The sequence below is a fragment of the Theropithecus gelada genome, chromosome 11 (genome assembly GCF_003255815.1).
Source record: "Theropithecus gelada isolate Dixy chromosome 11, Tgel_1.0, whole genome shotgun sequence".
NCBI classification, from domain to species: domain Eukaryota; kingdom Metazoa; phylum Chordata; class Mammalia; order Primates; family Cercopithecidae; genus Theropithecus; species Theropithecus gelada.
Window position 1 is genome coordinate 83,198,464 of NC_037679.1, and position 27,654 is coordinate 83,226,117.

Consider the following 27,654-nt stretch of genomic DNA (forward strand, 5'->3'; position numbering starts at 1 on the left):
TCGTAGAAGGGACTCTGAAGACTGTCAGGGTTTCAGAGAGCCCCTTGGTAGCTCCAAAGTGCCTTCATCTTGTTCCTGTGTCCCATGGCCTGGTACACACCAACAAGAAGGGATGCCAGGGAAAATTGTATGTGGGTAGCATGCTCCAAATTTACCAGTGTAGCTCATCACCACTGTGTGAGTTGTCTGACCTGTCCATTCATGTTGTGGGAAGTAGCCATAAAGACAAAGAGAGCAACTTATCTATGGATGGGGGTGTGGGGCGGGAGGCGGGCATTTATAAGCACATTCAGATTGGTTTTATTCAAATGAGAAAAACAGGTTTTCGTGTGAATGCTTTAGTAATTTCACTGGGTATAGAAGATACATGCAAAGGCTAACACAATGTCAAAAAGACTTCTGAAATATTTTATTTACAGATTTGGTACATTAAGTGTGTTTATTTGGAATAGGAGTCCATAATTTTCAGATTATAAATAAAGCTGTAAAGCCCTATACATTCATCAATGCCTTCACTGTCTTGTCCACAATCAGAAGAGGTGGTAAAATGTCCAAATGGAACTGTGAAAAATAACCTAGCCAGGAATTTTCAGAAACTGGACTGAAGTGGCTGGATTCCCTACCTATAAATGTAAACATGAGAGTTGTGACAAACAAAAATCTGGGATCTTCCCCTAAAAAACTGAGTAGGCTTTGGAGGCTTCTGGTTACATCCCCAATGGTAGGACATTCCATGGGAGAGGAAGCTATGTTCTTTTGAGAAATAGTTGTCTTGCACACCAATGGAAAGCACTGATGAGGGTGTCTGTCAATATATCTCATTCCCAGGTTCACTCTGTGGTTCAGCAGTCCAAACATCACTTCAACCTTCCTCCAAGGGACTCCATAGTTCTGCTGGCTACTAACGTGCCGAGGATTCCCAGTTTCTTCAGTAGGAACATGCTGACCCCAACGACTTTGACACCTTCTAATTAAACTCAGTTTTCTCTAAACACAGGAATGGCTAATTTGCTGCTTTCCACTTAAATTTCAGACTCAAGATGGTCACTGCACAGGCAGGTCCCGCTGGCATCCTGAAACTACTAGGAAAGGCACTCTGCTCTAACCACAGCCTGCTAATGAGTAACATTCAGTGCAGTGTTCTAGAATTAGCCAATGGTCACCCAAAGCTCTGAGTTCCATCCTGCAACAAGGGATGAGACACAAGAACACCTCCAAATAGACAGCTCTCAACCTGTCTCCAAGGTCTCACTTCTGGCTCTGTTTCTACTTGGATATTTATTTTCTCTCTCCCCTAAAAACCTGCCTTTGCCCTCAAACAATATGGTTTGGCTTTGTTCATCTCTGAACTGGGTCCTGATACCACAGCCTTATTGTACTAATAAACTTGTCAAAAACTGACTTGACCCCTTTATTGATGGAAAACAATTCCTCACTTGAAATCTATCACATTGCAGAGGCTGAGGAGGATTACACATCCTTCCTCCCCCGAGAGCAATAGGGCATGTCAATGAACAAGTACCTTAATGCCAGAAAGCTGCTGCTCTATTCCACTAGAACTTTCTGGTCTTGTCACAGGGACTCAACCAAAAGATAAAGATGATTCGGTATCAAGATACTGACCTTCCCTGAAAATGACAGGCCAAACCTAGTAACTTCTACTATGTTCTTATCTATGGGAACACAAAACTGAGCAAAAAACCCCAACCTTTCTCCATCTTTCTTATCAATGTGCAAGACTTGGCTATTTTAAAAATGCATATCTGCCCTAACACGCTACTAGCCACCGAGGCAGGAACACTAGCAGTGCCTTTCATCTGGGTTGATGTGTGTGACAGCTGAAGAGAAAGGAGTTACAAAAAGCCTCCTTCAATGTTTAGGGTATGGCGTGAGCCTAACCTCTTATGTTCATTTATCATTAGAAAAATATGGCGATCCTAAGATAATTATGCTATGTATGATAGAGATGGAACTTTCTCTTGGGAATCCAGTGTTTTTACATGTCCTCTACATTATATCAAAGATGGCCTTTTCAGAGTATGATGCCACGGATTTCTAGGTAAAATGTGCAACTTTAAGAAAGAGAGTATTGCAGTAATATTGGGAACGACAATTTACATGTAGCATTAATGCTTAAACAATGTTACCTAAGAAAATGGGCTTTAACGACTTCTCATAAACTCTCTTACTTGCATAGTAAATGAGAAGGGCACAGGATGCATTTAGAAATAGATTGGGGAGGAAATCTGAAGAGCAAAGGATAATGGATTTTATGCAGACCTAAATTTAGTATCTGAAGTGTTGCCAAAGAGGCAACAAAAAGAAAATTTGTAGAAGCAGAATATTATGTGCCTTATACTCCTTTATTAAAAGTTTTCTTCTGTCGTTTTTTCCCCTTATTATAAGCAGCTTTCTCAGGCTTGCTCTATTTGGTGCTAACCAATGGAAGTTCACTGCTTGGTCCTGAGAATTCAGCTAGAATAAAGAATTTCAGAAACAAGGAGAAAACTTACTCCTTCACAGAAGAGTAGACACTTCTTGCTTCGTAGTAAAGTTCTTTCTGATAAAGCAGTAAGCTGGGAATAATCGTGAAAGTATTGATCTCGGTCTGCTCTCCATTGTGAAAATTTGCATGTAAACTGTTTTCTGATTAACAAAGAAGTCTTTTAAGATGTTTGTGTGATCCCTTCAAAAGTCATGGCTAAAAGCTTTAAAATGCAATCTTTAACCTTGAAAATGCTGCTTTCTAACTGGTTGCCTTATTTGCTAATTTGTTGTCCTGGTAATAATATTTAAGTAGTATCTGTGATTTTTTTTTCCTGGAAAAATAAGTATTTTTAAGGTTTCATTTTATTTCTTGGTTGGCCAGAAAATCTTGATAATCGTCTCTTTTCCCTTCATGCATACAGCATAAATAAATGGTATATTCCTTGTTCAAAGTTTGAGGACTCTTAGTCACTTATCACACCCAAAGTCAGCTAATGGGTAAGAGACACAAACGCATGAGACAAACTCATCTGCTACAGAACGAGAGAGAGAAACTACTTTAAAAGACGTTTAAAAAGTCCAGTCCAAGCAGACATTAATTCAGAATCGTTTTTTCCTCTTCTTCCTAAACTGGAGAGGTCGGACCTTGGTTTAACTCAATTGGCCTCATTACCGTCTTGCTGCACTTCAATCCTTGTGTATTAGGCACTCGTGTTCACAGGTAACTCTGCTCTGCTTCTTAGCCACAGACTGGAGTCCCAACCTCATTGACCCACTTAATACATGTATTAGATTGACACTCAGTAGCCGAATCTTTGTTATAATAGATAAATTATTATTCCCATTTTTGATAAAACCATCATTCTCAAGATTGGTTTCATACAAACAGGGCACATGTTTTTCTTCTTCAAACACAAAGCTCCAATTCCCCTAAGCTTTTCAGCTTGCTGTAATTCTACTTCTTGGCTTTGTTTTACCTTCAGCTGCCAGCATATTTTAAAAACCATGCAGACATACTGAAAAAACATCCAATGCAACTTAATGTAGGTGGATATGACTGGACTTTTTGCTGTGAAACTTGAGTCATGTTTGAGTAATGAAATAAACAAACTAAAATGCGGAGCAAGCACAAGAATCATCTCTTATTCAGTCTTTTTCTTCTTCTTCTTCTTCTTTTTTTCTTTTTTGAGACGGAGTCTTGCTCTGTCGCCAGGCTGGAGTGCAGTGGCATGACCTCAGCTTACTGCAACCTCCGCCTCCTGGGTTCAAGCGATTCTCCTGCCTCAGCCTCCCGAGTAGCTGGGAATACTGTGCCACCATGACCAGCTAATTTTTGTATTTTTAGTAGAGATGGGGTTTCACCATGTTGGTCAGGATGGTCTCGATTAAGACCTCGTGATCTGCCCGCCTCGCCCTAGCAAAGTGCCGGGATTACAGGAGTGAGCCACTGCACCCAGCCTTATTCAGTATCTTTTAAAAAATGTTTTCAGCCAAGTAAAAGAACGATTCACCTTCACAACTTGCTGGCTCTCCAAAGAATGACTGGCACCATCCTATTTTTTAAAAAGAGCTTTAAAAAAAGACTTTTGTGCTTGCCTTCCTAGAAAAGGGTAATTTTCCTCTTGATTCAATGTTTATTGTAGAAAATAAAAGTCAAAGAAAGAAATACAAATCATGTATAATTAAAAAGAGTCTTTTAAAACACACTGAATTTGAGAGTGCTTTATTCCTGTAATGTGCCATACAAACGCAAAGCAGGACTAAGAACCATCTTTGATAGCAGGTGGGTCTTTAATCTACTACAAATCTTCTCAGGGTTTGTGTAGGTGTTTGGGGATGTTGCTATGTCCACAACTGTAGAAGCCAGCGTAAGAAAACAAAAAACAAAAGCCACAGTGCTAAAAGTGAAGTACGGAAGTCCTCGAATATAGTTGCCATCGGAATACCTAGGAGTCCCTCTCAGAAAGACCGCCCTATACCTGTGATACCTCCTAACAGACATTCAGGCCAAGTGGGGAACCAGCTGATCCCAAAAGCCCCTAGGGAAGGAGCAGCCCCTTCTTTCCACTGCTAGTTCTCACCATAAACAACTTTTGCCTTTACGTGAAAGTGAAATCTGTTTTTCTGTACTAATTACTCAAAATAAATGAAATCCCTTGCTGCATGACAGACCTCCACATATCTGAAGACAATTAGGACACAGCCACTTCCCTGCCCAAATCCTTCTGCAGGTTGAAACATCAGAGCTGAAGATGTGGAAACCGGTGTCATTAGGTTAGCACCTACCTAGCCGGGATGAAACTTCAATCTGACTCAAACGTTTACTGCAACATTGGTGTGTGAAGACACAAAGTCACCTAGTCACTGCCCTTGAAGGATATGGAATTCAGTAAATTCAGTAGATATAATTAATCTTAGTTACCAAATGTGTGCCCACTATGTATTAGAAACTATTTATGGCTGACCTGGTTCCAGATAGAAGGAAAAAAGTTCCATGACTTTTCTTGCTAGAAATACGAGAAAATGCTTTTTCAACATAAGTATTTTTTAAAAGCATCAACACTTTATTAACGTTAGTGTCACTGCAAAGGCATCCTACCAATGAGGTAATTATATTGAGCTCAATTTATCCAAAGATAATTGGGTAAGTTGAGATCAATTTATCCAATTTGGCAATTTATGCAACATGGCAGATGAAAGAGTTATATACCCAAGATGAATGATTCTTTTTTTTAAAGAGTTAATAAAAATTTCTAATTTCCAAAAAAACCTATTTGTCAGACTGATGTATTTAAAATGTTAGAGTAAAAATCTCACACAAATAATTGTCTTGTACCTTAAATCTTAAATGTGCCTAAACTAAATTTACTGCGTAATTATAATATGCAGAGGAGTAACAAAACTATTTCAAGATTTTTCAGTGATAAGTATAGGTACGCATACCCGTAAATATAATCACGAGTTTTAAAGCCTTCTTCCAAGCATATTTCACGTAAGATGAACAGTTAGCCAAAAGAACTACATACATTTCAAAACATCTTTGGAGGTAAAAGTAACTTCAAACGTTAGCATCTTTTTCCTTACAATGCAACGGCGAGAAAATGCATGGGAATTCTTAATGTGAAAAAAAAAAATCATTTTATCAATACCAATGCTCTTTAATTTCAAATGTAAAAGTTTTAAAATGGCAATCCTAGCTTTAATACTCTTACAGGTTTCTGGAAATGCGTAATATGTTAAAGTATTACAGCCTGGTAGCTTGTATTTTGTTACAAAACCAACTACTGCAACCTAAACTACAGAGTACGGTTATATTTTCTCTCTGGTCGCCTAATTTTCATTAGTGGACTAGATCGTACTGCTAAATATCAAAACTTGAAATGAAACAATACAGGCCAGCATGAAAACCTAAGTTAGAGAAACTCACTCGCGGTAGCAGACGGCAGCCCAGGAGCCAAACCTGGAGCTCTGCTGCGTTTGTGCCTTCGGCTCCGTTTCACGAATCACAGACAAATCGTCAGAGTAAACTAAAGCGCATCAAAGCTTCAGGAAGGGGCTGGCAGGTAGCGTACTTATGGAAAGGCTACCAGGACAGGAGGCGATACAACTTGTCAGGGAGGGTCTCTAAGGTCCCCTAGGTGGTAACATGCATTTAAAAAGGAGATGTGGATTCAAACCGCCGCCTCCCCACAGCATCCCAGACAAAGCCGGGCTAGGCCCCGGGGCGCTCCTGGTGCACCTGCAATGCGGATCCCTCGCCCTGCGATCCCACCCCGGGGCTAGCAGGAGCGCCCCGGGACCGGCCTCTCCGACCCCTTGCCACTGGCGTGGGCGCGCGCCGCGGCCGGTCCGCACCCTGGACTAGAGCCCGGGCCGGGGCGCCCCCTCCCCAAAAAGGGCTGGCGGATCCTGCGGGGGCGGGCGCGGCCCGCGCCTCAGGGACCCCCTTCCCCCGATTCCGCCGTCCCCCGAGTTGCCTTCGTCCGGGGCCACCCCTGCCCCTCGCGGAGCTAGCGCGGCTCCCAAGCCCCGGGGGTGGGGCGGGAGGACCCCGTCCCCCATCTCCCCGCGGGGAGGGTTTTTAAAGTCTTCGCCACGAACTCCCGTCCCTGCCCGGCCCCTCCGCCCCCGCCGGCGCTGCCAGGTGAGCGGGGCCGGACTCGGCACACCCCGGGCCCCGCCTCACCTGCGGGCGCCGCCGTCGCGTTCCTTCAGGCGGCTGCCCTCTTAGGCTCGGTCCTCCCGACGGGCGACGGCGGGGGCTCGCGGCCCATGGGCTGGGCGGGGCGCGGCGGGCGGGGCTGCCTGGGCTCGGGCGCTGCCCGGAGCCGGGCCGCCGAGGGAGGTCAGTGGGCGCCGCCCGCCCGGCACATCTCGCCTGCTCCCACCCGAGCGCTCGCCGCGGTGCACCCTGGGAGTGGGGCCGGCGGCGAGGCCTGGCCGCGCTGACCCGACGGGCGAGGCGCCGACGCGGCGGCGGGTCTGTGTCTGCCGGGCTGGGCGGGGGCGGCGGGCAGATATTCACTTGGCGAGGCGGGGCGACGCCCCCTTCCGCCCGGCTGTGGCCGGGCAGGGGCGAGGGCCGAGGGGAAGGGAGGGTCGGGCCCGCGGGACGCAGGCGCACAGCTCAGGTGCGGCCGCACTGCGGTTGCCCTGGGTAACGCGGCCCGGGCGGGGGCGCGGGGAGGAGCGAGGGAAGCGAGCGGGAGCGCGCGCGCCGCGCGCGGGGATTGGGGATGGCCGGGCCCGGCAGTGCCGGGGCTGGGGGGGCGGGGGCGGAGGCGGGCAGTGGGGGCGCGGGCCGGGCGGCCGCGCATGCGTGCGGTCCCCGCTCCCCCGGGGCTCCCCGGCCTCGTGCGTGCGCACGCGCGCTGTCCCCCGGAGGCGTCTGGGTGTGCGGAGCGCGCGCGCGCGCGGCTCGGAGGCGCACCTGTGAGGTGTCCCTGAGGAGAGGGAGGTGGGTGCGCGGCGCCCGCGGCCTGGGGCGCTGACTCCCCTCACTTGGAGTGAGTTCTCGGCGGCCGGGCTGCAGTCTTTCTTTCTTTCCCGGAGGGGGCTAGGGGCCAGGGGCCGGGGAGCGGGCTGGGGGTGGGAAGGAGGTGGAGTGGATTAAAGAAAAGAAAAACAGCCCATCCCGGAGGATGGGCCTCGGGCCGGCCCGGCCCTTGGGGATGGCTGGGAAGGTCAGAGCGGCTCCGCGCAGCCGGGCGGGCCCCGGGCTGAGAAGCCGCCCCTCGGGCCTCGGGCGGTCGGCCGCGGGCCCGCAGTGCGGGGGAGCGGGGCCGGGGGGCGCAGATGGCGGCCGGCGCGAGCGAGGGCTGGGCAGCGGGCAGGGCGAGGCCGGGCGAGGCCCCGCGGGAGCCGGACTCCCGAGCCAGGCTCCATTGTTGTTGGAGCCGAGAAGGGGGAGCGCGGCCGCCCTCGTCGCCCGTGGAGCCGCGCCTTGGAGCCCTTCCAGGCGGGTCCCCGGAGAGGCGGTCATGGCCGCGCCAGGGGACCGGGGAGCCGGGCGGCTGCAGAGGAGCCGGCTGCATGGGGTGCTGTGTGTTTTTCAGGGCGCCCTGCGTCCGGCAGAGGAGGCGAGCATCCCGCTCAGGTGATGAGGAACCCCTCGCGCACCCAGCGCAGAAGGCTGCTGCGGCCGGACGCCTCCATTGTTTGACCACAACAAGGGCCGGATTCTCACCCAGGTAAACTGGCTGCCGGCGCTGTCCGCTTCCCTCTCGACTCCCGCCTCCGCAGGCGTTCTCACCCCTTCCAGGACTCGCCTGCAGCTTTCTCACTGTCCCCGGCTTCTCATGGACTCCGTATACCCCCCTCCCAGGCATTTTCCCATCCAGATCCATCTCTCCGCCACATCACCTCTCATTTCCCCCAGAACTCGGCTCCTTTGTGAAACCTTTCTTGCCGAACTCTAACAACTAAATCTCCCCGGGAGCCTGCTCCGAACTGTTCTGGTCGCTAGATTGCTTATGGGCTGTCTCACTGCAACAAAGGAGACCAGATACTGAAAAAAGATTTCCGAGCTATTGCCTTCTTCAAGGAACGTTTTCTGATATTTACAGTTTATTGTTTTCTCAAGATGGAACTGTTTTTAGGCATTTTGTCTTCTTAGGGCCCCTATTTCCTTTATAGATGCATAGTTTTTTAAAGCAGGAAATTGACATTGTTCAACCCACAGGTTAATTTAAAATTTAAAAATTAATTTTAAATTAGAGTAGTACATTTTCTTTGTAAAAACAGCGTATCGCAGAGATGGCATTTTGTCTTTTGACTATCAACCGCTGTCTCTAGGGATGCCGACTATTACGTGTGAGGTGTGTATCCTTCTAGATCTTTTGGGATACTTTTACGTGTGTGCATCTAACATCGTTTTTGACTGCTTTAACAAGGACTGTTGCACCCTTTCAATTTTAGCATATAATGCTTCAAGTTATTTTTTTTTAACAACTGCTGCATCATGTTCCATAGTTTCAGTATACCGTGGTTTAGCCGTTTCCCAAATTGATAGTTTAAGTTTTAACTTTAAAACAACTTTTTCGCCGGTCGTGGTTCTCTGATGAGATGACATTTCGGTGATAGCACAGATATACGCTAATACCGAGATTGGGCATTTATGATGAAGTTCTCTTTTGGTTAAGAAATTTACATGTGGGAGCAGCCATCCCTCCCGTATAGTAGTTGTGACTGTACCTCTTAGAAGTCGTGTGACCTTGGGGAGGACATTGAATGACACCAAACCTCAGTTTTCTTTTCTGTAAATGGCCTGCTCTATCTACTCCATAGAGTTCAGTGATACAGTGCATATGGTTTGTAGAATGTAAAGTAGTATATAAATATTGGTTTTATTAGCCTTTGTGATACAAAAATTATTTGCAATATCATTTATATTTTTTGACGAGATGTGTGTGTATCATATCACAGAGCACTAGAGATAGTCAACTTTGAATGCTTTTTAATTTGTGATTTTTTAAATTAATTTTTATCAAGTACTGTCAATACGTTAGGCTTCATAAACAATATTTTGCAAAGCATTTTTTCCTAGAGCTTTCTTTTCTTCCTCTTCTTCTTTAAAAAAAAAAAAGAGAGGGAGCGAGAGAGCGAGATAGGGTCTCTTTCTGTTGCCCAGGCTGGACTGTAGTGGCATGATTCTAGCCTCCCCAGTAGTTAGGAATGACTACAACCATGTGCTACCACACCTGGCTGATTTATTTTATTTTATTTTTGTAAAGACAGGGTCTTACTATCTTGCCCCAACTGGTCTCAAACCATGGCCTCAAGCAGTCCTCCCAAAGTGTTGGGATTACAAGTGTGAGCCACTGTGCCCAGCCCCTAGTGCTTTCACACCTTAAAAAATAAGGCATATAAATTAGTTGACTGTGAATAAACATATTAGCAAACTGAACACCAGACAATACTCTCACTATAATACTTAATCTTATTTCCTTAAAGTTGTAAGTTGTACATGTATTATTCTGTGGCAGCAGCAGATTCAGATTAGTTTTTATGTCCTTCAAAGAAAAGGGATTGTTACTAAATTCGCAGGCTGTATCAGAGTTTTAATATTGAGATTTAATATTTTAATCATTTAAATAATGATTGAATGATGTGATGGGTAACATTTTAAGATGTACGAGATACGATTAGGGGCTTTGTATGTATTTTTCTTTCTTTCAGATGTATATGAGTGCCTGCAGTGTGGCCAACAAAATCAACTTGTTCTTTTTCTCTTGAAGCTTATGATCTGTGAGGGGGAGGGGATCGGAATTTAAACACAATCACAACTACACATATGATCACAAACTGTGGTATCTGCTGTGGAAGTTAAGCAGCACCTGCTATGAGGAAGTATAAAAAAGGGGAGACCAAATTTTAGAGTGGAGAAAAGGGGCCTAGGAAAGGCTTTTCTGTATAAATAAGATTTAAGATGAGATTTGAAGAGTGCGTAGGTGTTAGTGTGGAGGGAAGTGGGGGATAATTTTCCAGACAGAGGAACAGCATGTGGGAAGGCCTCAAAGCGGGGAAAAAGCTTTGCCCATTCCAGGAATTGAAAGAATGAATGTGGATAGACTATGGAGGTGAAGGGGAAGAGTGGCAGGCCAGGGGCCAGATCAAGTAGGGTCTTGTAGGGCAGGTTAACGTGGTTGTATTTTATCCCGAGTGAAGTGGGAAACCATGATACGGGTTGGGTTTTACAAAGAGGAGTGACATAATCAGATTTGTATCTTTAAACAGCCACTCTAGTCGCTGCATGCAAGATGTGGGGGTGTGTTGGGGCTGGAGAGTAGAAGGGGGGGGACCAAGTAGGCCATCTCAGAGGGCTGTCTGGAAGAGATGTGAGCTTTCCCTTGGAATTCACATTGACTTCACGTTACCAGCTACACAAAGGTCGAGTCAGTGTTTCATTAAAAAAAAAAAAAAAAATCCTGGCCAGGCACGGTGGCTCACGCCTGTAATCCAGCACTTTGGGAGGCCAAGGCGAGTGGATCACGAGGTCAGGAGATCGAGACCATCCTGGCTAACACGGTGAAACACCATCTCTACTAAAAATACAAAAAATTAGCCAGGCATGGTGGCAGGTGCCTGTAGTCCCAGCTACTTGGGAGGCTGAGGCAGGAGAATGGCTGAACCCAGGAGGTGGAGCTTGCAATGAGCAGAGATTGGGCCTCTGCACTCCAGCCTGGACGACAGAGCGAGATTCCGTCTTACAAAAAAAAAAAAAAAAAAAAATCCTTGTTTCTAATTTTTTAAAAGTGAGGATTAATAAAAGCAATAAAAAGGTACTTTGTATGCAAAAAGTACACAAAAATGTTAAACTAGTTGTCTACACTAAAAAGTATCGGCAGGTCTATCAAGTGAACCATTGATTCACATCCTGTAACAACTTGTGTGTTGATCTTCATTATTTTCTTCATCAATTTGTATGAGTTCTTTACATATTGAAAATACTAACTCTTAGCTTATTATTTGCCACAAATATTTTCCACTTTATGGTGTTATGAGAGTAAGAGATAAAGAGCCAGGCGCCTACACGGCACTCAAATCTGGAAGTAGCTGCTACTATTAGAAACAATAGAGAAAATAATAATTAAAAACTAGTGTACTAGACTACATAAAATTTAATTACTCTTTAGGGCACAGTTTGCAGAATGGTTATGATACATCCCCTGTATCATATATTTAGTGGCAAATAACACTGCCATTAAAAATGTTTATGAAGAAAATATATTAAAATGCTTATGATAGTGTTAAGTGGAAGGAAATCAGGATACACCGTTGTATACATGATATAATTAAAACTCCCAAAAAAAAGTCCCAGGAGCCTTCCAGTACAACCTATGAATGGCAAAAATATGTAGAAGAGATCAGGTGGAAATCTGAAGAATTGTGGACTAAATATATGATACGGGGGTGTATCATAACCATTCTGCAAACTGTGCCCGTAAATGTAATTCTACAATATACATATTTTGTGCAGAAAGCTTTTCTCTGTATTTAAAAATATTCTTTTGATGGTTCCTAGACCATCAAGAAATGTAAATAATTTAAAGACTCTTGATACATATGGCCAATGTAACATAAGAGTGTGTCATTTTTACCACATCCTTTTAGGTACTAGATAGTATATATTTTTATCTAAATTTAGACCTTTAGTGAAATTTGTGAGAAACTGTAACATCTTCATTACAAAAGTAAATGCCCATTGTAAAAAAAACTGAAGCAATACAAACACATGTGATATGAAAAACCAGTCTCCCCTAGGCTTTTCCCAAGAAGTAATCAGAATTAAATGCTTTCCATGCCAAGATTACATGTACTTGTATTACATGTATGTTGGAACATTTGATTTAACGAAGTGTATTATATCTGGGACATGATAACTACATGGCAAATAGACATGAGCACTGTTTTTTTGGTTAAAGCCATATGAATAAATTTGGAAATTACACTGAAAATGATTGGGACCCATTGAAAACTTGTGAGTAGGGTAAGAGCAATCCATTTTGCATTTTAAAAAATTTATATTAGAGTAGATAATGGATTAGAGGGAAGCAAGACTGGAGGCTTTTGTAGAATTCCAGGGAAGATGACGGTGGCCTGAGTTAAGTTGAGACAATGCAAGTAGACAGTGGAGAGTTTCCAGAGGTATTTGGAAGAGAGTGGCTAGACCTTTGTGATGGCGGGGAGTCGATGATATCCAGGTTTCCGACTTGGGCAATTGAGGGGAAAGTGGACTCATTTACTGTAGTTGGGAATTGGCTATGGTTTGAATATTTGTCCCCTCCAAAACTCATGTTGAAACTTAATCCCCAATGTGACAGTGTTGAGAGGTGGGGTCTTTCAGAGGTTTGGCTCATAAGGGCAGAGCCATTCATAGATTAATGAGTTGTCATGGGAGGGTACCTAGAGGCTTTATAAAAAGACGAGAGACCTGAGACAACATGTTAACATGCTCAGCCCCTTCTCATCGTGTGATGCCCTGTGCTGGCTCAGGGCTCTTTGGAGAGTCCCCACCAGCAGGAGGGCTGTCACCAGATGTGGCCCCTTGACCTGGGCTTTCTCAGCCTCCATAACTGTAAGAGATAAATTTCTTTATAAATTATCCATTTTCATGTATTCTCTTGAAAGCAGTAGAAAACAGATTAAGACAGGAATGTAGTAGGCTTTGGTGAGGAAGTGACTGATTCAGTTTTGGATGTGCTTGAGTTTGAAGGTCTTACAGGACACGTAGGTTCTTCATGAAGAGAATTTACAAAGAATAATTTTACAGTACACATACATGTTTTGCTGTAAGAATGACCAGATACTATACATAGCTATGGTATTAAAATCAGTATTTCTACATGGGAAATTTTTCTTGCAATATAGTTGTACGTCTGTAAATTGGGGCATATCTGTCTAGATAGACTGGACAGTTGATATTTTTCACATAGAATTATTTGAGACTGCATGACCCTGACTTCAGGTAATACCATGTTTGTCTTTGGGGTTCATTCGGTAGACTCTGCCTCTCTGAGTGGGTGTTGGAGATTCCTCTGGGCATTAGTGGTCCTTTTGTCAGTCATCTCGTTGTCAGAGTACACCTGACTTCTTGGAGTGATTTCTCTTCATCTTGGTAAACTGGTCCCTTCCACATAGGGGCAGGCCAGGAAATAGGCAGAGTGGTACCCTTTCATCCATGTGTGAGTGCCCACCTGACTGTTAGTAGTATGGCTGGAGCATGGGTACCTTGAAGGACAAGTGGGAAAAAGGTAGTAGAGAAAGTGCCTGCCAAAGTAACAGAAGACATTAGAGAGGAAGGGGGATGTCTTCATCAGAGGTTGGGGCCCAGTCGCTGGGAAGTTGGCGGCAGTCAGTGTGGCTGTGCTCTTTGCCTTCATCTCCCCAGCTTCTCTTGCTCACTGTGTGTCTGCCCTGTGCTTTGTGTGCCTGCTCTCCCTCTTGTCTCTTCTCTCTCTCAGCTGTAAGTAACACATGTGACCCCAGGTGGTCAGTCTGGAAGACCATCCTGAAACTATAACTTCTGCCAGCTCACATCACAGGCCCAGTCTTTCCACTTCCCACTTCCCAGTCCAAATTTTCCAGAAAGACAATCTGATTGGCTTAGCTTGGTTTCCACGCTCACCGTATTGGTTTTACTGTTGCGGAGCTTACAGGAGCAGATTCACTTAGTGTGAGCCTGGTGGACTGGCTAGAAGGGAGTGCAAATGAGGACACTCAGGAGAGACGTCCTGGAAGTTAGAAAGTTTCAAGAATGGACAGGAGCAGTAGTTTCAAATGGCCTAGAGATGTAATAAAGGGATCGGGAGTGAATCTTAGATTTAGCAAATTGAAGTCTTTCAGCTCAGGTTGAAAGTTGTGTCTGCTGGGCATGGTGGCACACGCCTGTAATCCCAGCACTTTGAGAGGCCAAGGCAGGCGGATGGCTTGAGGCCGGGAGTTTGAAACCAGCCTGGGCAACATGGCAAAACCCCATCTCTACCAAAAGTACAAAAATTAGCCAGGCATGGTGGCGCACATCTGTGGTTCCAGCTACTTAAGAGGCTGAGGTGGGAGCATCACTAGAAGGCAGGGCTGTAGTGAGTCATGATCACGCCACTATACTCAAGCCTGGGTGACAGAGCGAGACCCTGTCTCAAAAGAGTAAAAAAAGTAAGTTGTGCTACAGCTAATCCATGTGGGAGAGTCACAAGGTGGAACCAATGGCTATGGTTACTCATTTGTAAAGACAGTGGAAAAAGAGAATTTTTTTAATGCAATTTAATTTTGAAGATGTAGCAGAAGCATTCAAAATGTAATTTAAAGAATATAATTCGTATTGCTTTTTAACACTAAAACATTTCTACACTTTTATTCTAACTCTGGAATACACAGAGTCTCTTGTGTCACCTGATACATTATAAGAAATTCAGTAAAGCTATTCTAGAACTCATTTATTTTTCATACCCCTGAAAGTTCATAAAATAATCATAGCTTATTTCCATGTCTTATTTTGCAGTGCATTCTATGATATTGTGACAGAGCTTGTGAGGAAGTCTTTGTAGCCAGAGCGGACCCCTGTCCCAAAGATGATGAACTCTGCCACTTAGGTTAACAACACAGCAGTTCATAGAAATAATTGGAACCATTTTTCTTCTGCAGAGTAAATTTCGTATGTCCCTCTGGCTTTCAAAATCACTTTTGGATGTGTAGTTGAAATATGTTTAGGATTGAGTGTGATGGGAGTTTAAGAACATTTCATTGATTCAAAGTACTCGGCGTTGGCTAAAAAACAGGTCAAATTTCTCAGTTAACCGATATTCAATAAATTACTTTTAATACTATAACTTTACATTGTGATAGAACTAGGACCTTGTGGTAAGCCTCCAGACTCACAGAATCAGAGAACCTGCACGAAGCATGCATTTTCATGATGCTTGGCAACCAGAGGTAGTAACCCATTGTGACATTGATTTCAAGTTGTAAGACCTTAGTGTGAAGAGCCAAGAAGGTTTCTGAGCAGGTGTTTGAGTGCCCTCTGGAGGCCTTGTGAACAGTTGAAACGTGGACTCCTAGCAAGAGCTGTCTTTCACAGCCAGAGTTGAGAACCAGTGGGCGAGATGGTTGAAACTGGTGTGGATGTTAGGGGCAGAGGAGAGGGGAGATGGAACCCACGGGAATGTACTAGTATTTACAGGAGCTTGCCCCGCCAACTGAAAATACTGGGTTTATGCAGTGAGTGTAGAACATAGAGGCTGTAGGGTCACAGAAGGAGCCAAGGGAGTGTGGCCAGTAATGTCCAGATAAAGAATAAAAAGTGCCCTTCGATTGGCCAAGAGAAGACCAACAGTGAGAGGAACCTCGGTGGTGTGGTATTGGATTGAGACATGAATGGGAAGTGAAGCAATAGAAATCCGGAAAAATCAGTCTTTAAGAGGTCTGGATGGGGAAATGGAGGGTGGGGCCAGGGAGACAGGGCAGCTAGAGAAGGCCTAGGATTAAATGCTGTTTTTCCTTAAGGTCGGGGGAGACTTCTGCATTGTGTTTAAATGCTGAAGGGAAGAAACAAACACGGAAAGAAAACAGTTGAAAGGGGTGTGGGGGCCAGGGAGGAGGAGAGTTGGTTTCAAAGTTCTTTGCCCAGGAGATTTGTTGAGGGAAGAAGTTGCCTTTTATAGGGACTTTGAGTTTGGCAAAGTAGTGATTTTCAGTTTATCATGGGATGATGGGAAAATAATTGTAGTAGGCAGTTGGAGATACAGGTAAGAAGAAAAGACTGTGACGAAAAACTGTGGCATCATCATCATGGAAATGGTCATCACTCTAGTCAAGCAGGTAGTTGAGCTAACAAATGGGGACAGGACATACTGTATGGAGGACTCCTGTATTTAGGCATAGGCATCAGAGATGGCAGACACACTCAGCAAAGCCAGAGGAAAAGCGGGAATGTGCAGGGAACTGGGAGCCGAGGAGATGGTAGACTAGGAGTCAGGGTGAGGCAAGAGAAACGGCCCGAGATTTGACTTTGAGAGCAGTTTGTAGTGGGGGTTGGGGTGCAGAATGGTGTGTAGGAGGCGCACACAGAAGATACTGTAGATGCTGTGGAGGAGCTCAGCAGTGAAGGTGAGAAGAGTGAATTGGTCTTAGTCGGGGGATGGCTCCAGAGAACACATGTCGCTTATCTGTGCATATGAAATTAAAGCTGTAATCAACAATGACTCTAGAAAGGATTATATTTGCTTTTTTGCTTTTAACACCGTCGTCTCAGAATGTAAGATCTAAGTTTCGTGTAACTTTTGTGCCACTTCCTGCTCTTCTCAGATTGAAAATCTGACCAAAAGGAAGAAAATGTCTAGGTCTCTTCATGACATTTAAGGGAGTTCTTGCGGGAGAGAGTAAATGTGACTGATTTTTGATTTACTGTTATGACATGTGTCAAATGTTAAATCCTTTAAATCTGTGAGACCATTTGTTCTCATAAATGACATGTAAAAATACTTGATAAAACTAGTAGTATGGCTAATAGAAATTATTTGGCTTCACTTATTTAAAATATTTCATTAAGAAAAGATAAAAGATTTCTAATATCAGAAGTGGTCAAATAACTGTGTTGAAATCTGGGAGGTGGGATTTGACCTCTCACTGTAGACTGAGTGCCCAGTTTGAGTGGCCAGGGATACTGTTTAAGCATACACTTATCCAAGGGGTTGGAATGGTAGGTTCCAGGTTAGGCCCATACACGTCCACTGCTGTGGGACTGGTGTGAAGACCTGTGAAGGCCTTAAACCATTTTAACCTTTGGTGGCCTTTACTATGTCATATCAAACATTAAATCACCCATATCCCACATAAAATTAGCTTGTACAAAACCATGTGAGTTAAGCTTTGATTGGCTGTAGACATTTAACATTTATTAACTTTAATTTTGCAATTTTCTTTGCATGTTTTGCATCCAGTAATTTTTTTTTTCAGATCTCAAACATTTACATAGGTCCTCGAGATGTTCATGAGCCTTAGGGACTGTGCCTATATGCCTAGAGATAAGACATCCCTGTTCTGCTGGGAAGTGGACATTGGGTATGTCTAGGCATGTCTGGCGGGGGCACGGGAGGGGGTGGACTTGCCCGGAATCTGTTTGTTTGTGGCACTGAGGCACCTCCTGGGAAAACTTCATCTTAAGGAGGAGTTGAAGGAAGTGTTTTAATTAGGGATTTTTTGTTGCAAAGAACAGAGGTTCATTCAGACCACTTTCTGTACAAGGGGCTGTATTGGAGGATGCATGTGGATCAGACCCATGAGGAACTCAGGCTGTCCAGAGATAAGCCACAGTCTTCCCATGGACAGTGGGGTCTCTCACAGCATTGCTCATTTCTTTGTGTCTTTCTCCTCTTGCTGCCATCTGGCTTGTTTTTCCCTCCCCTATATGTCTTTTCTAACCTTTTAGCTTCTCCTTGCTTATAGATTCTACTTCCTCATGACTTTGGTTTGCTGTAATCTCATGACCTCTGCGGTCATTTTGCGGATCATAACCTCTCAGCTTCATCTCTCACAGCTGATAACCTCATTCTCTCAGTATTGCTTAGATTCCTGAGAGAGGGGGAATCTGATTTTGTTTTGCTTTTATTGTTGTTCCAAGCCACATCATATGTCAGAGTTAAGCTCTTGGGTCGGATATCTGCACTTGGTCTCAGAAGTGGTCATGTGGCCCATGGCTGCCTGGGCTTACCCTTAAAGCTGAAGCAGTTCCCATTAGTAGGATTTGTAGGCTAGCAGGCACCATGATTGGCATGTATAGTTCAGTAACGGAGAAAAAAACCTGGCCCGATATCAAGACCATTTGAAATTCCTCCAAATGTATTCCTGCCCTTTAAAATATTATCCTGCTAACAGCTTTCATTCTAAGTTGAACCTTTATTCCCACAGAGAAACTAAAATAGCTAAATGTGCTTAAAGCATTTTCACTTTTCCATTTTATTCCTGTTTTATTCAGTCTCTGACAGTGCAGAGCCACTCAGCGTAGTCTACAGGACTCTATTTCTAATGTTAGCGATTTCTGCTGAAAATGATATAGCAACTTCGGATAGTTATTAGCAAGTTGGGTCATTCTAACCACATGCCTTTCATGTAATCCTTTCCCCTAAAGCTCTGGGGAGCCGTAGAGGAATACTGTAATTCAGCACTGTCCCTAGATTGACAACAGCTAGAAAAACATGTAAATGTCCCATCCACATGTAGATACGGCAGCAGTGTGAACCTAAGTTCCTTAATATATCATAACTCCCAAGGGAAAGTGAAGTTCCCCAAACTTAAAGCTAGATCTTGAGATCTATACCCAAACTTCTCTGAACAATTGTAGAATATAGCAGAAGGGGGGAGGTAGTAGATGGAATAAATAAAATAATGATAATGATAGCTTTGTTGAGCCCTTAAAATTTGCCAGGCAGTGTTTTAAGTAATTCTCATGGATTAATTGATTTAATCCTTAAATTACCTTATAAGATCGGGGCCTTTATTATCTCCATTAACTCGTTCTTAACCTCTTAGGTGAAGCTTCTATAGCAGGTATGCAGTAGGACCAGGACAAGAACTCGCCCAGTCTGACTCCAGTTTGTGCTTCTTCAGCACCCTGAGAGACTGGAAAATCCGTGAAGAAACACTATTGATTGTTTACTCCCTGGCATTTTAGCGAGTCTGAGTCAGTTATCTTATACCTATGAACCTTAAACTCATTTTGGATCAGGTTGCCATCACGAGGCTAGTTGTGATACTGGGATGCCTATATCTTGGAGGGAAGTTGTGCAGAGTGCCTGGATTTTCCTTTCTGTGGTTTCTCAGATTTGCTCATCCCTTCTTTGGGCCTCCATGCCTTGAATCCCATATATTTCTATAAATCCCAGATGTAAATGGGTCTGTCCTGTCTTCTGAGCTGGTACCCCACATTTATAATAGCTAGTTTATGAAAACATTTTGTGATCCTAAATTCTCTATAAATAAACCCATTTTTCTCTCTGCATTTCTCCCATCCAGCAGGATCCTAAGGCCTTTGTAGCCCTTCAGCCACTGTGGGCCCTGCCTCTGCCTGTTCTTCTGGAATGTCTTGGGGGTTTTGATCCTGTCATTGTGGTAAGTTTTCCCCTTGTTTCACCATTTGTCCTGGATGGAGAATCCCCCTTGAGTATTTTAAGCCATAGCTGTCTCTAGAATTTTTTCTGAGCATGTGCCCTTTGGGGCTTAATAAGGAAGCAGCTCTCCATGTCTCACGCTCTCCCTGACCTCGCCTTTATCTGGCATTGAATTCCCCAGATCTTGGACCACCTTCCTTACTCTAAAGATGTCAGAAACATTTTTGTCCATCTCCTCAGGATCTTAATTTTCTTCTTTCCATGCGAACTATTGGTTATTAAAACTTTGTTTCACTTGTTCCATTTTCTTCTGCCATCTTGGAGGCCTTACATGGATTCTAGATCTCATGCCACTCTTTGTCTTCTTCTTCTGTTGTTCCTATCCTCACCGAGCTATCAAAACTTTAAAAGCTCGTTTGCTCTATACATTTCTGGTGTTTTTTCCTCCAATGCCTGAAGAGTAGCTTTTTCCTTAAATATAAGTTCCTGAAAATCTTCTTACTTGAGGATTATGGTTTCACATCAATCTGTGCAGACTTGATTCTGAGTGTCATTGTGTTCCCAACACAACTATTTTTTTTCTTTGTTTTCTCTTTGGATTCGTTCTTTTTTAAAGATTTTTTTTCCTCCTCCTTTACTCAGCTCAAGAAGACAAGATATATAGGACAGGTATTTGTTTATCTTTATTTGGTCATTGCTGAAATCCAGAATACTCCAGTCGAACATACAGTCTAGATCTCTGATTCACAGACATCATAAAATTGTATGTTATTTCCATGCATAGCTGGGCAGCAATAGAAAGGAAAGCCTTTGTCTTCATAGCTGCTGGCTTCTGGGGGAATGAGCTTCTTGTCATTTCTCCTGCTGCCGGAGGCTGGTTGCTCAGGCCCTGGGGTTCTGTCTTCCCAGACTTCACTTTCCCATGCAACAAAGAGGATTGGCTGTGGGAGGTAAAGGACATTTTGTTGGCCTCTGTCCTAGTGGGTCTAGTGACTGTGTGTCATTAGAAGGCTAAGCCTACGTGGATGTGTGATATCTTTTCTTGGCTGTCTGTGGCTAGAGTGGAAAGGCTGGGGCTGCCCCTCAACAGAAAGGTCCTGACTACCTCTCTTCCTTTTCTCTCTTTTCCCATGTACTGGATTGGTTTCCAGGTCACTGACATATTTAGAAGTGGGGGCAAGTGGACCCTGGCATTTTGGCAAATGTTCTCTCTGTCTCTTTCTGGCTGCATTCTCTCTTGTGCTGAGTTGGGTAACCTCGGCCAGTCTTTAATATGTGTGGTGAGACCAAAGAGTTATGTCTAATATTATATGAATTCCTTTTCATACCTGTGTGTGCTTTGGTGTCAGTTTAAGATTGCCACTAATGTAGGGAAAAGGAGTTCTCTATGTGATCCAACCTACGTTATGGAATGCTGCATTGGGAATTGGATTCACAGGCCCAGCTAATAATAAAGTGTTGTGTATTTTCAGTTCAGTCCTGTGTATGTTTCCATCTAGGGTACCTAGAAGTTAGGGGTGTTTGCTGAGCCCACTGGCCAGATTTGGTATTAGCCATTAATAAGCTACATTTTCAGAGTGGCACTGGATCAGCCTCCAGTGCCAGTCCTACAAGATCAAAAGCCTGAAGGCCAGAGTTCTGCATAATTTGTTGTGGCCATTCCCTGGCCCTCTCTGAGAGTGAAGTGGCAATAAATTTCTATCCATCCATGCAGATACTGAATTCTAATGACCAAATCCTATCTATTCTTAGGATTCTCATCATCTCTGTTGATTTTTGGCTATAAGAGGTCACCTGCTCTTGCACTTCGTGCTTCCTGAGTGAGCCTACTCCAAAATCTCTCTCCCCTGCTTGCTTTGGTTTGCCAGACCATACATGTTATGAATTGTGACCCAGGTATAAAAATAGCCAGACTCTTGAGGTACTTGAGAATAGTCACATTCATGGAGTCAAGAAAGTAGAATGGTGGTTACTAGGGCTGGGGGAGAGAGAAAAGTGGAGTTGTTGTTGAATGGGGACAGAGTTTGTGTTGCAAGTTGAAAAAGCTCTGGAGATCTGTTCCACAACAGTGTGTATATATGTAATACTACTGAACTGTGCACTTAAAATAGTTAAGATGGTAGATTTTATGTTATGTTTTTTACCACAGTTTTTAAAAATGTATACAAATATAGTCAGAATTACAAATCCCTAACTTTTGACCCCCTAACATACTGTGGCAACTCGCACTGCCAGCATCATTGAGGGCAGTCTTGCTAATTACCCACTTTTCATTTTGCCTGTTCTTCAGGGCCCAACCTGTCTTCCTTCTTCTTTTAGTTGGCTAGACTGGGACTCCTGTGACCTTCAGGTGTTCCTTATGCCTCTTCTTGAGGGTGGCTTGGGCTTTCCAGTCTGTTCTTCTTTTCTTCTGGGCCTGAACATGAATTTTGTCTCTTTAGGTCTTACTACCACAGTGGAAAGAGGAAGCAAGTTTAGTAAACGAGCATTAGAGCTAATCTGAACTAAGCCTCTGTGCTTCCTTTTGTGTTCCCTCCCTTCAGCTAGTTCCTGCCTGACCTCAGAGCAGAAAGAATCCCCTGGCCAATTGTGAAAGGCTGGTCCCTTGAGGAAGACAAATCCAGTAGTCAGCCAAAGGGAAGGTTAAGGAAAAGGCAGAGTATGCAGGAAAGTGGGTTTTCTCATGTTCTGTTGTTCTTTCTGTGCATTGACTCTCTAGGTATCCTAATTGTATCCTGAGGAAATTGTATTTTTTTCTGTTACTTCATCAGTGTTCCTTGTTCCTGAGGAGGCATGAGTGGAGGGTGAGAGTGAGCATCTCCATGACTCACAGTGGGACTTCTCTCTGTTTCATAGCTGAGTAAACTGAGGCTGGTGAGAATCAGTGACTTCAGTCAGACAGCTATTTAGTATTAGGTGAAGATTTTGACCTTAGTTAGGCCTTTTGAGCTGCAAGTCCAGTTTTCTACCCACCAAATTATTATGGTTCTTAGTGCATGTGTATGTTACACGTTTACTAGATAGATAAGATAAACTTAGGCCTTGTATGTGGGGTTCATGTAGGGGCTATCACTGAAGCTAATCATTGTGTCCCATGACTCAGGCGTTTCTGTATATGGGATGGAAGAGCAGAAAACAAAATAGTGGAGTGCAAACCATGGGGAAATCTCACTAAAGTAATATTTTTTAAAAAGCAATCCTGTCACTAGAGGGTCAAGAAGGGAAAAGTTACAGGTAGGAACAGGGAGCAGCAGACACATAGGAATAAAGACAGGGTTTCACCTTGAATGGAGGAAGAACCCTAATTACAGGGAGATTAGATCATCAGGTGTTTGGAAGCCTCTGCCTGTGAAATGACATTCTTGGCAAATGAATGAATGTGTTATGTGCTAATTAAAATAAAGGAAATAAGGAAACTAACATTCATTTAGCCTCAGCTATGCTGTGAGCACTCTTGATAGGTACTTTCATGTTTATTATTTTCTTTAATTACCCCAGCAAAGTGTTGTAGACATTATTATCCATACGTTTGCAGCTTGGTCAGATCAGCCACAGTCACATAGCAGGTGGCAGAGCAGAGGCGTACACCCAGTGATGTCATTCCAGAGGTCATTTTGTGAGAGGACTTGGCTGAAGGAAAGCTACAGAATGGATGCCTGTGTCATCCTTGATCACCCTGATAATACATGCACTTAGCCTTCTCAGATTTTCTTCTCAGACTCAGGAGAAAACTTGGCATCATTCCCTCAATAACTTTTGTTGCCTTTCTCTGGACCTAATTTCATAGTCTGTGGTAATTTCTTGTTAAAGAAAAATCAGACACAGCTTCTTTTGTCTTTTATCTTTTCTCCATTAGGAGTTATTAGGCTAACTCATGCAAAGACGAATTTCCACAGGACAAAATGAAGCATATCTTCCCTATAGCTCTTTAAAACCCAGAGCCCAAATTATTAGCCATTGAACTTGTCTCTTGTGAGAGAAATCAGGGAACCTAGAACTTTGGTGTGTAGGGTATAAGGAAGTGTGGGGGGCAGTAAGGAAAGAGGAGAAGGAGGCGAGGGGCCCAGACGCCTGGGGACCAAGTAGGAAAATGGTCTAAGGGTGGAGACAAGGTACTGGGAGTGTCTGGAAAGACTGTTGTCGGTTTCTCTACTAGTGCTCAGGAGTCAAGCTGAATCACAGGCTTTTCTAGCCAGCTGGTGGCAGGGCTGTGCACAGGAAGGCATCAGAAGGGATGTAAAATCCTCTTTTTTCAATCTGGAGCAGATTTTAAAGTTCGCCCTCATTCTAGAAAGGAGAGGAGTATACCCTGGCTGATATCCTAAATTTAGTTGGAGAATCCTGCTCAGAGTTAAAACTTCTTTTGACAGAACTCAAAAGTTGACTTCAGAACCCTTGGGGAAGTTGTTCCTATTATCACAGAGGCTGTGGTTATTAACAGCATGTTCAGGAAATGCTGGCTGCTACTTGAGCCACAGGTAAGGGCACATTTGAATTCCTGTCAGGGCGTGTTTCCAAGATGCTGCATGAATGACAGCCAATAGGCAGAGACTGATGCTCTTTTGAGGAGTCCACTTTTAGAGGTCATTCCACTTTTCAGAAGTGCATGTACTCCAGTGACTACAGCAGAATACATTGGTGCCTGAACTGACAGGCCTTTGAGTCAACAGAACCTGGAATATCTTCTGAGGCTGGGCTTTGTGTTGTGGAGGATTTGACCACAGAGACTTAGACCCGGGAATTATGGGTGTGCTTGGGTTACTCTGAGTGAAACTCTTCTCCTCTCAGTTTTGACCACCTCCAGCCTCTAGTAACCGAAGTCGGCCGGGAAAGACAAAGAAACCCAGGTTCACTTCTGTGAGTGATAAGCACACCTGAGAAAAAAGACCTGGCAGTTGGACCTTCCGAGGTGCTGTCGGCCAGAGGAGATGAAGTGTGAGAAGTTGAGTAGCTACAGGCCTTAGTGGCCACTTAAGAGGGTTTGGCGAAGTCAGAGAAGGACACTCTTTCAGAGACTCTGAAAGCCCATTGCCAAGGAAAGAGGTCTAGGACCCTACAAGGTGGGGCTTCACTGTGACCTGTTATCGTTGAGGTGGCCCAGGGTACATGCAGGCACTGTAATGGGAAAAAGAGCCCTGGCTTCTTCAAGAGTGGGGAATGTGAAGGGCCTCTTTGGGACATGAATCTACCCTGGGCAGCCAGAATCTTCAGTTTCAGAACTATTGATGATGGTGGAAGCAAAATAGAAGAGATCTGACATTCCATAGTCCTAATCAGTGAGTTACCAGTGACTGCCATAATACCTGAGGCTTACGGAGAGTGGTGGCCTTGAACAGAACAAATGCCCTCTTAGCCTGGTTCCTTTGGCGGTATGTATGTCCTGATACCTAAACAGCCTTTCCTTTTATTTATTTTTTGGGTGTGTGCCAAGGCCTGTGGAAAAAGGCTAAGCAGAGGTTCCCTTGGAGTTGTTTTATCTGCTGAGACTTGCCAAATTAGAATTTGATAGCTTTGATTTCTAGGACTTCCTGATCATTTTTGAGGAAGAGGAGTTCCTAACTAAGCTGGAGGGAACATACTTTCTCCACATAAATGGGGCACCCATGATGTCAGCGAGAACAGTGTCAGATAGATGCATGGCCCACCAGCCAGATACCAAGGTCTTGTAAGAATACCTTAGTGAATTATACCAGATGGAATACATTCTGAATCCTTCATAAAGCATCTCTTTGGAGAGTTCTTTCTTGTAGTGTTTACCTCTCAGTCCTCTCATGTACAAAACTTGAGAATTATTTTGGAGGACTTTCAGGGGGTGTTTTTCTTATGTCTGGAAGAGGAATGTTTGATGATGAAAATTACTGACTACACATAAGTAGTCATCTTACAGTTTGCATACTTTCAGTCTTCAAAAAAAGTGGGTTTAAGATGGATTCTCAACCCCTTTTTGTGTCTGGCCTTCCTTACACTTTAAAAACCATTTTTAAGGACTCCAGAGAACTTTTAAGTTTATGTGGGTTGCAGGCTTTGATACTTATTGTAATAGAAATGAAGACTAAAATTTTACAAAGATACTTATTTATTTAAAAATGATAAACTCATTACATGCTAACATAAATGACATTTTTATGAAAAATAGCTATTTTCTGAAACAAAACATTTAGTAGGAAGAGTAGCAATATTTACATTTTGGCAACTCTTTAAATGTATGGAGTTTAAATAAAAGACATCTGCTTCTATATTCAGTCTCTTGCAATATGTTGTTTTGGTTGAAGTAGATGAAGAAATCCGGCCTTGCATAGATAATATAGTTGGAAAAGGGATTTTAGTAGCCTTTTCAGATAATTGTGGCTTTATCTGTGACATGACACCAAAACTTGACAAGTGGTAGATGCCTACAGGTTAGTTGCAACGTGTAATCTGAAACTATATTCATGAACTTTTCGTACTCTGGTATGTTAAAATCCATTGGTCTCTCTTACACTTTGAATAGAACTTTTACCCGTGATAACCACATGTTGGTCATTTGGAGCCTTCATGGAGCGCCTACCTAGATGAACATTAATCAACAGGAATTGTACTATAAATTGTGAGAACATGTTGAGAAGGAGGATCTAGATCAGTGGGTGCTTAGCTAGTTTATTCAGGAAGAGTTTCAGCTGGAGCATAACCAGGGGGCAAGGAACATCTGTTACGGTAGAGGCAATTGATGAAAATGTAGTATTTGTATACTCTAATCTGAGGAGGTTGGGATGACAAACCCATTTTACAGACAAGAAGCTGGTGCTCAGATAGTTCAGGGCGTGATCTGAGGGTGGTAGGGAGAGGTGTTGAGCATAGAGCCATGGCCCATTGTGTGTTTCATCATGGTGTTGTGCATCTAAGCCCCATCCTCTGCTGGGGAGAGCTGTGAGTCAAGTAGGCTTAAAAAAAATAGCTTACAGACAAAGAACATTTTCATATTAAGTGTGAGGCTCATCAGGCACTTGCCAAGAACCACATTTAGCCTCTGAGTCCGTGCTTCACAGACTTGTGTGACCTGGGGATCCTGCTAAAATGCAATGCTGATTTGGTAGGTCTAAGGTGGGGCTGAGGTTTTGGATGTCTGACAAGCTCCCAGGTGAGGCTGATGATGCTGCCTCGTGGCTCAGTTTTGGGAATCAAATTTCCAGAGCCAATTTTCTTTCCATTTGTTCCTTAATACATGATGTGAATGTTAATCACAGTCACTCAGGCTTTGGAGAAGGAGAATGGAGGTGGGCGGAGATGGGTGGTAACTATCTAAAATTCTTTATCATTTAGGGCTGCCTTGGTAATCAACAGAAATGGACTCTGGCTAATTTAAGGTAAAAGTGAATTGTAGAATGGAAGGGGACATGGAGGAACCCAGTAGCGCTGGAGGGTCATAGTTGTAGGAACTGCTTAAATGTGTGTCCTGGGTGCTGTCACTAGCACATGTGAATGAACTCTAATTTTTAATGTCGTCTTTGACTTTTCACAATTCAGAGTACCTGGAGAGAATGGCTGGCTGAACTGAGGTCTGTTTCTTACCCCCTGACCGGACCAGGCACTGTAGTGAGAGGGAAGATCTGGGGATTTTGGCTTTCACAAGGGAGGATAGAAGAGCACCCTGATTTAGCGGCCCATTATTGCTGCCTAGAGAGGGAGACGTAATCCCTGAACAGGAAGTTAGAGTGCAGTTAGGAAAGGGAAAGGAAAGCTCAGCAGGAAGGCTGACCTGTTGCCAGGCTCCTAAGCCATCCTTCAGTTAACAGTGCGCATTGCCTGTGCTTACCAGGTGGGTACACTGAAGAACGATAGTATGTATTGAGCTTAAGTACTATAATAAGTATGCATTGTCTTATGTAATTTCTTTCTTTTTTTTTTTTTTTTTTTTTGTTTTTGTATTCTTATTCTAGGCAGCACCAATGGGGCGCTAAATCAGGGTGCTCTACTTTCCTCCCTTGTGAAAGCCAAAGTCCCCAGATCTTCCCTCTCACTACAGTGCCTGGTCCGGTCAGGTTTTTTTTTTTTTTTTTTTTTTTTTTTTTTCATTCTCTCCAGGTAC

At 43.8% G+C, this 27,654-nt stretch overlaps 2 protein-coding genes across 18 annotated transcripts in view; one reads left to right on the forward strand and one right to left on the reverse strand.

Annotated features, from left to right (window-relative positions):
• Positions 1–7,149, reverse strand: part of CCDC92 (coiled-coil domain containing 92) — a 35,635-nt gene extending 28,486 nt beyond the window's left edge. For 6 of the 8 annotated variants that reach the window (XM_025401951.1, XM_025401950.1, XM_025401945.1 and 3 more), the window contains exon 1: positions 6,674–7,149. The gene's annotated coding sequence lies outside the window, so the exon portion shown is untranslated. Of the gene's footprint in view, positions 1–5,914; positions 6,004–6,673 lie in introns of those variants that run through there. The other 2 variants (XM_025401949.1, XM_025401948.1) reach the window with 2 other exon arrangements.
• A 115-nt stretch (positions 7,150–7,264) lies between these two features.
• Positions 7,265–27,654, forward strand: part of ZNF664 (zinc finger protein 664) — a 40,380-nt gene continuing 19,990 nt past the window's right edge. Inside the window, exons 1-4 of one of the 10 annotated variants that reach the window (XM_025401909.1) lie at positions 7,382–7,444; positions 8,043–8,177; positions 19,498–19,590; positions 20,741–20,869. The gene's annotated coding sequence lies outside the window, so the exon portion shown is untranslated. Of the gene's footprint in view, positions 8,178–19,494; positions 19,591–20,740; positions 20,870–27,654 lie in introns of all 10 variants that reach the window. The other 9 variants (XM_025401906.1, XM_025401902.1, XM_025401905.1 and 6 more) reach the window with 9 other exon arrangements.